This window comes from Danio rerio, chromosome 11 (genome assembly GCF_052040795.2).
Source record: "Danio rerio strain M-AB ecotype USA chromosome 11, GRCz13ab, whole genome shotgun sequence".
NCBI lineage: Eukaryota > Metazoa > Chordata > Actinopteri > Cypriniformes > Danionidae > Danio > Danio rerio.
In genome coordinates this window covers 13,749,650-13,762,646 of record NC_141031.1, presented here as the reverse complement: position 1 = coordinate 13,762,646, position 12,997 = coordinate 13,749,650, and the positions used below count along the sequence as shown (strand labels likewise).

Sequence of the window (12,997 nt, the reverse complement as noted above, 5' to 3'; positions counted from 1 at the left end):
TGATGAATAGTTAGACTTTAAAGTCGTTTATTGGGTTTGATGACTGTAAAATTTACGCAATTAAAAATGTACACACGTGGTTTTGATCAGAAAAGTGACATGAAGGAATAACGTTATACTGTTGTTGGCCCCGCCCCTAAAAGGCTGCGATTGGTTGAACGCTCATCGCGTGCGTTTCCTGTCTTTTGTTCAGGTGTGTCCTGGTAGTCGGAATCTGAAGGTGCCAAAACCGTTTGAAAGAATTTCTGACAGAGCACGAGCACTCATTTTTTTTCTTGGTGAGTCTTTCCATAGTTCTTTTTCTACAAAACTACATTTGTATTGCCAAAGCATAATAAGTATCCTATGACTTTGTAAATGGAAGCTGTATGTTTTGTAATGTTTACAAATAAAGGAAATTGCATGATGTACATTTGATACACCAACAAACGTATACAAAATGAGAGGATGGTTGACGATTAAGAGAAGACTAAAGGTACTAGAAAGGGATCATGTAGCCAAACATTTATTATTGAGGTAAAAGTAGTTTTACATTTTTGTACTGATTAAATTAGTGGCAATGCTCCCTATATTGTTTACCATGGTACTGGAATCACATGCTAGTATGATTTCAAAACAACATTACCTCTGTCTATTTGACTGTGAACAATGTTGTACTTTTAATAGTGCTTTGCTGCTATGCTTTCGATATTTGGAATTTGCAAATAATATTTTCCTCAAAAGAAATTATTAAGGAGAAAGTCTGAATGTGTGAATATAGGACCAGCTTTACCTTAACACATTTATTTACCATCCTTTCTGTTTTTAGACTCTACATTAAGTAGGCTACATAGTAGATCTGCTTCAGTTATCATAATTTTTGCTGCACTCCTAAAAAGGATGGTTTAACACTGGGTTTTCACAGCAGTTATATTGAAGAACTATTTTTATTGTTCATTTATTGGCTTGTGTCAGGAACGTTTAATGTGTATAGTACCTTAATGTATAGTTGAATGGTTTGGTTGGTGTTAAAATGTTCTTCCTGAAACCTTTTGTATTTTAAAATGAAAGACATTCTGTGTATGTTGTGCAGTGATCTCTGTGTCGACAAAAGCTGTCTTCCTGTGTTGGCCATTCTTTCCTGTTGCTGTAATTAGTTATCTGAAGTGACACAACGTGATAGTTCACCCAAATATTGAAAATTAACTCACTGTTTACTCATGTGGTTTTAAAACTTTTACTAGTTTCTTTTTTCGCATAGAAAGGTGAAAACCGATAATCATTGACTTATTTAGTATTAAAAACAAATATTATGGAAGTCAATGGTTACATGTTTCCTGCTGTCCTCAAAATATATTAACTTGAGTTCAAAAGAAAGCCAAACAGGTTTGGACCAGGTGAAGGGTGAGTGAGTGATGACCGAATTTTCATTTTTGGGTGAACTGTCTCTTTAAAGTGTACTGTATACATTATAATGGGAAGTCAAAGCCACTTACTTTGTCCAGGGCATCTTAAACGGCATATTCATTTAATTTAAGAGCGGTGTGGTTGATCATAATGAAAAATCAACTCTAACTAATGCTTTCATGTCTGTTTATGCTGTTCATAGATATTTTTCAGTGTGTGCTTGTTTAATTTTCCTTAATAAGCCGAAGTCACACTCACAAACTGCATTAAGTTGCTTTAGAAAAACTTGGTAGCTAGGGCCTTTCTCAAACTTCTTTCAATTGTCTAGTTATTTACCACAAACCAGTTGACAAGTTATACTTTAAATTGTAATAGGTGATTGATTTAATTCTACATTTGGAGAGGCAGTGGATTTTTACTCTGGTTTACATTTTTTTGTGTAGCTGACTGTCAGTGATCTTGCTTTCAGAAGTTTTTGACCTTGAGTGAAGGTGACCCTCCCTTTTTGGAAATGTTATTTAGCCTAACGTTTAAATGGTGTTTACTGTACAGTTGCTGTGTTTTGTATTGAAAGTATACTCAATAATAATAATAATAATAATAATGATTGCTGCTTGTTCAAACTAATGGCAGCATGTATTGTGAAAATTGCTGCTTGATCAAACTACTTATTTAAAATGAGCTGAATCAACTCAATTCTAAAGTATTTTTTGGCACAACTGAATTGGTATATGTTCAATCCATTTAAATTTGTAAAAACCATTAATTTAACTTCGGGACTACATGAAGGAATTGTGTGGCACCCAGCATTTTTTACAGTGCAAGTTTACTCTTCAATTGCTAAATGAATGGACTTTTGGAGCCACAGATAATGTTTTAACTGAACCTTAGAGGAGAGCTTCGTCTCTACTGTTAATGTGGTGAAAGATTTCGCTTGCTAAGTGCTTTTGTAAGTTCCCTCACAGTTCAGTTAGTTTCCGCCGAAGGGATGAATGAGACCTTGCCAAGTTTGTTACACCCATTAACCTTTTACGTTCTACTTTTGTGGACTGGTAGGCGCTGTTATTAAGAGACAAAAGATTGCCCAGTAATGTTTATATTAGTCAAGTTTCACTGTTCCTGGATGTATTACAGTGTGTGCTTGTTTAATTTTCTATCATGTACTGAAGTCATACTCGCAAAGTTGCTTTTGATAAATTTGCTAGCTAGGGTTTAACTTGAAGGTCTTATTATAATAAATTGTTATATCTTGTTTTTCATAAAGTTGACATCAAATTGACAATTACTCCTATTTTTTTATTATTTACTTATTGTGAGCTGTTCATCCATGCATCAGTTTCATTCATCTTAATTTTATTTCGAAGAAAAATATAATTTGGGTGATATCTGTTACACACACATTGCAGTTGATAGGATCTGTTGCTACCTCTTTTTCTTCGTTACATAAATGTAAAAAGCCCACTTCTCTTTTTTTCTTGGCAGTTGTTTACTGTAAGAGACAGGAAAGTTTTGGTTTGTAAGGTCTGAGTGAGATTTTTTGGTTGGTTTTATGTGATACAAAATGATATTTAAACATTGAAATAGGGAAGTTTTTTAAGTTGCACAAAAAGAGGCAAAAGGTTTTAAAAAGGTTTTACTGATAATGTGTCAACATATTCAAGAAATATTAAAGATTCTGAACAATTTATAGATCAACTATTTTTGTCTCTTTGAATTGCACGGAAATCTCTTGGAGCTCATGTAGTTCAACAGAAATTAACTTAATTAATTTCGTTTTTTTGTTTTATTTATTAATTTAATTAAAATTAAGTTAGTTGTGCGCCTCCCTTACACACTGCTTAATACACACAAGATGTAGAGCAATACGCAAATATCTTTACATGTGAAAAAGAATTAAAACTTTAAGGATATATATAGGACATAAATATAAAGGAATGAAATATTAAAAAATATATTATTTTCTAGTCTACATAAATATAAAAACCACTGCCTTAATGCCTAATGCCTTCTTCATCTCGGGGGGCCTTTTCAGTTCATTCATGATAATTTGCTTTTGTATAGTGTTATTATTATTATTATTAGCAGTATTATTTATTATATGCGTATTTATATTATTTTATTTTAAGCTTAGATTTGTCCACCTGTCAGGTTTTAGACCATATGGGGCACAGCATGTGTATTGGGATATAACTCAGGTTTTTCACCACACTTTGTTATTATTGTTCATTTATTCGTTTGCTGGAAATTAGAACTGAATTTAGAAATAGTTTTGAAACTAATATTTGTGCTTAACAAACTAAATGAATTATTTATAAGCTAATTGATGTCTGTGCGTACAAGGTTTCCCTATCCATGAGAGCGAAAGTTAAAGTTAATTTATCTGTCATTCTCGCGCTGCAGATGCTCTGTTTCACTGTTTTCTTGCTAGTGAAATGCTCAGTTTTTCCACTTGTCGAGATGCAACTGACTCTTAAAGGGAATGGGAGATGAGACTCTGATTGGTTTATTCTCAAAACACACCTATAACTCATTAAAAAAATAAAATCAACCCTTTTAGACTATGCGCCACAGCGCAAAGCGGGTTTTTGACACGCCGTCAAAATAGAGCCCCATATCTGTTATACAATATTCTTTCGATTAGCTTTATTTCTTACCTTCATTTATTCATTAATTCATTCATTCCATTTTTATTTGTTTATTAGGGCTGCATGAATATTCAGAAATCTGGTATACATTATTTTTGTTTAGTGTTTCGATTAACTTTCTTGATTCATTCACTCATTCATTTAAAAAATAGTTTATTTAATTATTAGGGTCGCACAAATATTTAGAAAACATGGTAAAAAAATCTATTTTGTAATGTTGTTGTTTAGTGTTTCGATTGACTTTATTCATTTGTTCATTCTTTTATTCATTCATTCAAGTTTTTTTTTTTTTTATTTATTAGGGCCACATAAATACTCTGAAAATATTTAGTGTTTCAATTTAACTTCTTTCATTCATAAAAAAATATTATATTTATATTTAGGGCCTCACAAATATTTGGAAGATATGGTCAAAAATCTATATTCTTGTTTAGTGTTTTGGTTAACTTCATTCATTTATTCATTAAAAATAGTTTTATTTATTTAATAGGGCTGTACAAATATTCAGAAAATATGAGAAAAAATCTAATATGCAATGTTGTTGCTTAGTGTTTCGATAACTTCATTCATTAATTTTTTTTAAATTGATTAATTAGGGCTACACAAATATAAGAAAAATTGTTTCGATTACAGTATTTCTTGTGATGTACCAGTTCCCAAGAAAAAAATTCTATCAGCAATAAAAAAAAGCATTTATTTATGCATTTTGAGCTAATTTAATATTTAGGCAGATTTTTTTAAAACCAACATTAAACCACCTGTGAATGACTGAAACCACTGCAGGTAATCTGATTGTTATCAGCTGTTTGTATTTTCAGCTCTGGGTTCACCTCTCGGGTGCTCTAGCCTATAGTGAAACAGCACCGACTAAGAAGCAGCGGTAGGGATAAAGATAATAAGGCTCCATTTGATGGCAAAAATTTCAAATATTTTATCATAACTCATTAAAAAAAAAAAAGTTTTTTTCTTTTTTTAAAATTCATATTATGTATTTATTATTCATGTATTTATTTGTCTGTTTTTTTGTAGTATTGTTTTAACATCAGTGTAGCAGTTTGAGTTATGATATCATACCATAGAAATTCACTGTGTTTTTTGAAAAGTTGAATCGATTTCATATCTGATTTGTTTGTCACTGTGACATCAACATCATTTGTAATGATGAAGAAATACTTAATGGAGCAATGAGAAAGCATGTATCATTTAATGTTGTTTCGGTGCATGAGGTGTAAAACTGGTACATCACACTTCAGACACGTTATTCAGGCTTGCTGGATCAAACAATAACATTAGTTTGATTCTTTTCATTCCTGAAAAGACACATTCCTCTGACACATTCGTTCATCATTCATTCCTATCATAATACAGCACTGAGTAAGGTAATCAAAGCACTTAACTAATGTGACAGCTCGCACACTTTTTCAAATTTTTTTTATATCAGTCTCTTCCAGTGTGGAATTTGGTTTCTCTTTCAGGGAGAGCAACTATTTAAACAGTATTTGATTGTGACATCGATAATGTCATATAGACTATATTTTATGATATATAATAATGTTATTGTATGTAAATGTGCATGAATTTCTGACATTTTACAGTGTGTGTAAATATATATTAATATATTTATATATATATGTAAATATTATATATATAATTTTTTTTTCTTTTTTTTCTAGTTTTTGAATTTTGTAAAGCTGTGGTAAAAAATCCATTTGGAGAATTTCAAAATGCTTATTAGTGGATTCCGAGCTTAGTTTCTAACAGCAGATGGCGCTGTAGAAACGAACAAACAGTAGTTTCTAGTAGGGTTATGCGATTTAGGGAAAATATCTAATTGCAATTTTTATTAATTTTTTTAACAGATATTGTGATTTTGATTTGCGTTTTTTTATTTATTTAGATAAAAATTTTATTTATTCAAATTTGTTTATAAATTTTCAGAAATTAAACACAAATTGTCAGTAGTAAGGTATGGCGACTATACAAGCGACATTGACCGTTGGCGACAAAGTGGGTATGTCAAGCGTAAAGGCAAAGTAGAGCTCACGTGTTCTTCTCTCAACTTCTGCAAAGCCCGGTTGTATTCTCTGTGCTGTAAACATTTGTTTGCAGCAGATAAATAGCCACAATGACAGAGAACACACTTTTTTTTTTTTTTTTCCAAAATCATCTTTGTAATCAAGCATTTTATGCACTGATTCCATTCCTATGTAGTGCTTTCTCTGAACAATGTTTACTTTCAGCAGCATGTAAACTCATTCGGTCTCTGTGAATATCATCGTAAACGTTACCCAAGCAACCTCAAGGTGGGAATGCCCACTAATGGTTTCAATCGCCACAGATTTGAGTGACAGGCAGCTATAAAGCTATAATGTCACTGCTAATGTGAATGAGGCATTATTGTTCACCCGGTTTGTGCAAAATGAAAATTTCATTGTTCTTTCACAATTGCAGAGAATGGCAGGCAAATATCACTTGGAGTAAACCAACTCATAAACCCCCAGTGCTGGGGAAACACACACATACTCATACACTATGGCCAATTTAGTTTATTCAGTTAATCTAGTTGCTGGAGCATCCAAATTCCACACAGAAAGGCCTCTTAGCCCAGGACTCTTCTTGCTGTGAGACAACAGTGGTAACCACTGAGCCACTATAGAGAAACATTAGGTCATAAATATTTACTTTTAGTTTTGGAAAAATTCCATCCAAGATATGTGACCCCCCCCCCCCCCCCTTTATCAGAATAGTAAAGTAGATTTTTAAATGGAACCATAGCCATTCAATTGAAGTCAGTGGGGTTCCATCAATTTAAGTAAAGGAAAAAAACAACAACTGAATATCAATTTAAAATTCCAGATTTTGGCTCTATCCTAGCAAAGTTTATGTCAATGGAAAGCTTATTTAATCAGCTTTAAGATGATGTGTATATACGGAGCTCAATTTCAAACATTGACTCTTATGACTGGTTTTGTGGTCCAAGGTCATAAATGAGGAAAAACTAAGAAAAATGATTATAAATACTTACTCCAGGCACTTAATTAGCATTAAACTATTGAAAAAAAAACATTCTATTTTCTTTCTCCTTTCTATGCAAGAACTGGTTTATCTCCCTCCCAGTTTGGAATGATGGTTGGTGCATGTTGTGCACTTATCATGTGTATTTATAGCAATCCAGACTCTGTTGTGAAATGAGTTTGTTGCATTTATTGTGAACAAAGCTGCTGAATCTACTAAGAAGTAAGAAGATGATATATCAACAACACAGTACTGCACTGTGTTTTTAGACTGGCAGTGCATATATTAATTAAATTGCAGCCAGTTTTTAAATGAAGTTTGAAGCCACTGTAAAGTGATAAAGGGACCAACCTGTTTGAGTTTTTTTTTTTCTTTTTCTTTAAAGGGCACCTGTTTTACCCCCTTTTCAAGATTTAAAATAAGTCTTTTTTGTTCCCTGAATGTGTTTGTAAATTTTCAGCTCAGAACATCATTATATATTATACCTTTGTGTACTTTGTTGCTGTTGCCTATGCCTTTAATGAAAATTACCTGGTTCCTCCCTGCCCACCATTCTCACAAGCGTGTCAGAGCCAAAGAGATTGCTCACTGATGCGTGTAGCCTTCGTGTAGGTAAACAGCACAGTGACAGACAAGAAAGACGAAGATGTCCCTTAGGGGAGGGTAAAATTGCTGTAATTCATTACAAACATGCACCGTTTTAAAAACATTTTCAAACTTGTAAAACCCATTCTTGATTTGATGATGATGACCACAGAAAGCTGAACAGATCTTTCAATCCCATTAGATTTCTGCATGTCCTGTCTTGTTGATATGATTATATGCGTTAATACGGACACATGTTAATGCGCGACTGTCAATCAATTTGGTGTTTAGAGAAACCGCACCTCTACCTCACATTGCGTTGGGTCTCAAAATAAGATTAGGATCCTATTATAAAATAGGATTTGGATCCTATTTTAATGTCAAGAAAGTAAGAAAGCGATTTGTTGTCTTTCTATCACTCCAGTATATCTATGGACACACTATACAGTGCATACACACCTCTCCAAACAGCTTCCAAAAGATCATTTGTATCATAGGTGCACCTTAACAAAAAATAAAGTACTTTGAAGAAAGCTGCAGATAAGTAATTATAGACTTTCATTTATATATATATATATATATATATATATATATATATATATATATATAAAGATGTAAATGGATACTGTTATTTAGTTTTGTGTTCAGCAGTATCAAGGAACTCTAAGGTTTGGAACACCTTGAGGGTGAGTAAATGGTGTAAATCTTTAATTTGTGGCTGAACTATTCCTTTAAGTACTCTTGACGATGTATTATGGCTTAATGATGACAGGACCTATGTTTTTTATTTTTCCTAACGGAAACCTGTATTACATTCTGTATCAAGTTTACTAGGGTAAACGCAGCTTGAGTTTGAAGCCAATGAAGTTCAGTCATAACCGCACCCTCAACACCTACACAGAGGCCACTTGTTATGGGATAGTCTCAGATTTCCACTTCTACGGTGAGGGCATTAGTGCAGTTGCAGGAGTTTTTGTTGTTTGGACAGTTTGTGTAGGAAAAAAAGTTTCTCCTGTAAAGACTAGTCGAGCTGGAAAAAAGATTTTTGGATGACACTTGTCGTTTAACGGCAGCAATAAACTAAACTCACCTGTGAGTGATGCCTTTTCTGTCAAGCTTTTCAAGTTTTTGGTTAGGACTTGCTGGAATGAGAGTCATTTTCTTGTCTTTGTGTGTTTCCTGCAGAAGCTCTTGATTTACTTCTTTGAAGGAGAGCTGTACCGTCTTGTTCCTGCTTAATAGAGTAATTTGATGGATTGTTTCAAAAGAATGAAACTTAGTTACTTCCTGCTGTTGATTAACAAAATATAAGCTTGTTTAAAGAGACCGTTGAAAATTTTGTCATCATTTACTCATCAGCCTTTTTTTTTTTTTTTTTTAAACAAACCTCTGAGTTTTTTTTTCTGTTGAACACACAGGAAGATATACCAAAGAATGTAGGGAAAAGCAGCCATTAATATCCATATACACGTACAGAATAGATGTTGTTTGTTTCTTAATATAGATGTCATTGACTGCTTTTTTTGGTAATATTCTTCAGATTTTCTTGTTTTGTGTTTAACAGAAGTAAGAAATTGTAAAGTTAAAGAATATTAACTATAAAAATGTAAAATATACTTTAATAATTAAAAAAGATTATATACTATAATATTATAACAAATAAATTATGGTTAATAATATAACAAATAAATTATGGTTAACTATACACAATTTGCTCACTATCTACTCAAACTATTCTTAGTTTATATGATTATTTTCTGTCAGATGAACAGGCAGAGTTTTAAAATCTAGTATGTAATAGTGGTGTTTATATATATATATATATATATATATATATATATATATATATATATATATATATATATATATATATATATATATTTATATTTATATATATTTATTTATTTATTTATTTATTTTTTCTTAACACTTCTGTCTTAAAAAAAAAAAAAAAAAAACATGCATTAAAAATAATCTAAAAAAATACATTTTTTTGTCTGTTATTCTTTTATTTCTCATTCACTGTAGCCAAAAGCGCTGCTTGGACACATGATGAAAAAACAACTAAGGAGCAACATGAGCGAACGATATGTGATGCATGCTGCATTTCTAGACTTGTCTTCACTTTAAAAGGGGGGCAGTCTATGTTAGTGTACATTTTAGAAGTTTTACATCAAATATCAGTATTTTCAGGCTTGCAACGATCTGATTCCAATACCCACTCTGGGATTGATATTAAGAGTGATTCGCCCATCCCTAGCAAACCCTGATATTTTCCTGCAGGTTTGACACAGACTAAACTAAACTGACTGAGGCCAGTTTTACTTAATAATCCCTCGCCAAATCTTGCCATGAGTGAGACAGAGAAAGTTCAAAACCAGGTCCGTTTATGCTTCAGCACCAAAACACAAACTAGTCTGTCAAATGAAATATTAATGCTAATAAAATAACAGTGAAATCTTCACAGTTTCAGAGTAGCTTATATTAGGCTAAATCATTTTTCTGTTAATACAAATTATATTGCGCTCGTTAGTTTTACTTTTATTAATATAATAAACTACTTTGACCACAATGAGCCAGGCTTTACAAACTATTCGCAGCACTTAAAGTAGTCACCTTGGAAGAATAAACTGTCAGATGGATGAGAAAACAGAAACTCATTGTGAGAATCTTACAGAGCGGCGCACACCACGTCTGCGCAGCTGGATGCATGAATGAAGCACTGAGACACATCGCGCAGCCCTGTGGTATATCTGCTGACACTTTCAAAACTGAGCAGCAAAAAGGGAAGAAATCAGTGTATTGCGGATCTGTCCAATGTATTGTTTAGCCTTTTTTAATTAAAATTTCTGGTTAACCTACTTTGTGTGTGAAGAGTTTGTGTTGTGAATGCGATCTGCTGTCTAACAAACACGGCGTAACATGATTTAGAAACAGCAATGAACTCCTTGTTGCAGGTCAAAATGAACCCATTTAATGCAAAACGAAATGCATTTCTCTAATGATTATTAAAACTAATTGATACAAATAGACTTTGAGAGTTTTTCGTATTGCCATACAAACAGCACGCAGCTTGAATTGTGAATAAATGGAGAATGACTGACAGGCGCTGTGGCAGGAAGCACTGAAGTAAACATGAATTTAACCATGTGAATATTCAGCTGCACTTTACATTAAACTATGGAATGGCTTCAAAACATTTGGGATATAGTAGGCCTCCATAACAACGTTCTAGTACCCTATAATAGGCTACCTTAATGGCTTAGTTGGCTCATAAACACAGATATAGCGCACGTGCAAGATTATATTTGGATCCGTACCAGCTGGCTGATTCCCGAGTATCGGGATCAGTGCATTCCTAACCAACATGCACCAAAAAATAAAAAATAAATAAATAAATATTCGACCATTGATTTTACAATTTGTAAACGTTTCAGGTAAATGATATATTTGCAAAGCAGAGAATATGTGCTTTACAATTATGGTAATTTATTAAAAATAGAAGAATTGCCAGAGTTATAAATAAACTGCTATTGCACTGAAAAACAGCTCAATTTGACCATTGATTTTACAATATATGTACACAAGTAAATGTTTGGTATCTGTGAAAAGCAGAGAATATCTGCTTAATATTAGCAGAGACCAAAGTCTGACCATGTAACGAAGTGGCTGACACAGAGGGATCCATTTGCAGTCTTTTTATTAAACACAGTTTAATAAACAATAGCACACAGATGTTGTGCGTGCGCAAACTCTCATCAAACACAGTAGTAGGTAGTCGTTGAGCTGGCGGCAGGTAAACACAGGATAAGTATGCAGGCATGGGTCAGAGGCAGGCGGCTAGTATCAGAGTCTGTAAGCAGGCTAGAGTTCAAAGGCAGGCAGCTAGGATCAAAGTCGGGATTCAGGCTAAAATACAAGGCAGGCGGCAGGCTAGACTGGGTCAGTAAATGAAGCAGGATCACAATGGGAAAGCAGGCAAGGATGAGAACGCTCAGTAGTGTTAGCCAGAACAAGACTTTGCAATGAAGCAGCATGTGTGTGCTGCTTATATGTGTGTGGAGAGTGATTGCTGGATGCGTGTCAGGTGTGTCTGCAATCAGTGTAAATGGATGACGTAATGTCAATAGTCCGGTGATGATGACCTCTGCTGGCCAGCAAGGGGAATGATTGGTCGGTGACAGACCAAATAGCAAAATTTTTTTTTTTAAATATACACGACTAATGTATACAGTGTATGATGTATAGTTTATCATGATCAACAAGAAAATTCACATTTCTCCGATCAAACCAATTCAATTTTAATTTACACTTTGGCCTCTTGGGGCCTGAATATACTGTATACTAATATTAAGATTGCCAATGCGTAATATTGATGTGCCACCACAGTTGCAGGTGTGTTTTTTTTTTTTTTAATAAGATTTATTATTGAAGACAAAGATTCAGGAAAAAGGATTCTTCGTTTTGTTGTCTATATATTACATACGCAAAGAAAAGGGGGAAAAAGTTTAAGAAGATAATACTAATACTATTAATAAATAAAAACCCAGCAACATAACAAATCATTCCTAGAAATTGTTTACAAAGACTGTAAACTGTTTGAACAACAGAATATGATAAAATTGAATATTAAAATGTTGCATTAGTCCACAAGGTTTTTGTTAAGGTAACAGATAAAAGGATTCCAGATTTTGAAGTTTTCTTTTCAAACAGTACCTAATTCAGTCCAAATGCAATGTAGAAGTCATTTCTCCAAGCCACAGTTTACATGTAGAGGACTTTTTTATTATTTTTTTTCCAAAACAGTAGCAGTAACATCTTGGCTGTAGATAAGCTGTATGAGAGCAGTTTGTGTTGTGTGTTTAACAACAAATGTGTTTGTTCAGAAAATCCTAGAATTAAAAGCATTGGGTCTGGCTGTAATTGCAGCCCAGAAAGCACTTCAAAAATTCCATTCCAATAATTCTGTATTTTGGAGCACAAAATAAATCTATATGGGAAAGATCAGCTGCAGCATCTAGTGAATTACATTTCAGGTGGCTTGTATTCGAGATGACATGAATATGATGTTACATGAATCAATCTCTAATGCAAGGTAAGGTGCAGAGTGCTCACTAGTGTGAGTGTGTCTCTGTTTGTGTGCCAGTTACAGTAGATATAAAAATAGGGTCTAAAGAAATCAGGACGTACCCTAAAAAAGAGATCAAATTAAGTACTTTAACCTGATCATTCTTCTTGTGGCCTAGTTCTGTGTCAGAGCCGCTTGTATTCACACACTTCTGTGGACCGTCTTTCATCACTCTGTATTCGGTTGACTCTCAATGAAACATCAGTGGAGGTGCGGGGGTGTTTAAATTCTGTCTACT

General features: G+C 33.3%; 1 protein-coding gene across 7 annotated transcripts in view; it reads left to right on the top strand.

Moving 5' to 3' along the window:
• The window catches only part of elovl1b (ELOVL fatty acid elongase 1b), a 57,024-nt gene that overhangs the window by 248 nt on the left and 43,779 nt on the right, over positions 1–12,997 (top strand). For 6 of the 7 annotated variants that reach the window (XR_015501871.1, XM_087272130.1, XM_087272131.1 and 3 more), the window contains 1 exon segment: positions 194–278. The exons of the other annotated variant lie outside the window; for it this stretch is intronic. The gene's annotated coding sequence lies outside the window, so the exon portion shown is untranslated. 7 annotated transcript variants of the gene reach the window in all.